Source organism: Orycteropus afer, unplaced genomic scaffold (assembly GCF_000298275.1).
Source record: "Orycteropus afer afer isolate SDZICR_OR568_19922 unplaced genomic scaffold, OryAfe1.0 scaffold00010, whole genome shotgun sequence".
NCBI lineage: Eukaryota > Metazoa > Chordata > Mammalia > Tubulidentata > Orycteropodidae > Orycteropus > Orycteropus afer.
This window is the reverse complement of record NW_006921597.1, coordinates 2023600-2024435: the sequence shown is the minus strand read 5'-3', so window position 1 is coordinate 2024435 and position 836 is coordinate 2023600. Positions and strand designations below refer to the sequence as shown.

The 836-nt window shown below is 47.6% G+C and overlaps 1 pseudogene; it reads left to right on the top strand.

Moving 5' to 3' along the window:
- Positions 1–529, top strand: part of LOC103204928 — a 32169-nt pseudogene extending 31640 nt beyond the window's left edge.
- Positions 530–836: the final 307 nt, after the last annotated feature.

Sequence of the window (836 nt, the reverse complement as noted above, 5' to 3'; positions counted from 1 at the left end):
GAAGGTCTGTGTGTTTCTGGTGAGTGGATCCTGGCTGTGTGGGATGGTGAATTCCCTGACACACACAGTGCTGGCAACCACACTCACTCTATGTGGACCCAACCAAATCAGCCACTTTCTCTGTGACATCCCACTGCTCCTAAAGCTCTCCTGCTCAGACACCTCCATCAATGAATCTGTGCTCCATGCAGCCAGTGCCACCATTGGCCTGACCCCCTGCCTGTTTACCGCAGTGTCCTACATACTCATCATCTCTGCCATCCTGAGGATTCCTTCTGCTCAGGGCAGGAGTAAGGCCTTCTCTACCTGTGCTTCTCACCTCTCTGTGGTGGTGGTCTTCTTTGGAATGTCCAACTTCAACTATGACAGACCTGATGTAGGCTATAACCTGGACATTGACATCCTGATCTCGGTACTCTTCTGTGTTGTAACCCCCATGTTGAACCCCATCATCTACAGCCTGAGAAACAAGGAGGTCAAAGGAGCTCTGGCTAGACAACTTAGATTTTCTGGTAAGGCCAGTGCTTAGACCAGTATTTTTCAATTTGGAAAATGATTCTTATTTGTGGAAACACATGAGCATGCTGGCTGCAGTTGTAACAGTGCTCTCTCTATACAGCATCTCTTGTGCCCTGCAGTGCCCCATCCCATCAAGACTAACATCTCCATCAGCACTGGACATTTCACACATTGTGACCATATGTGCACTTGTTCTCTGATCCATTGATAGTTTAGAATATTTTGTCACCCCAAAAAGAAGTTCCATACTCATTAGTTGTCACTTCTATTTCCCTCTTATCCCCCCAGTCTCTCAGCCCTTGCAACCACTAATCTGC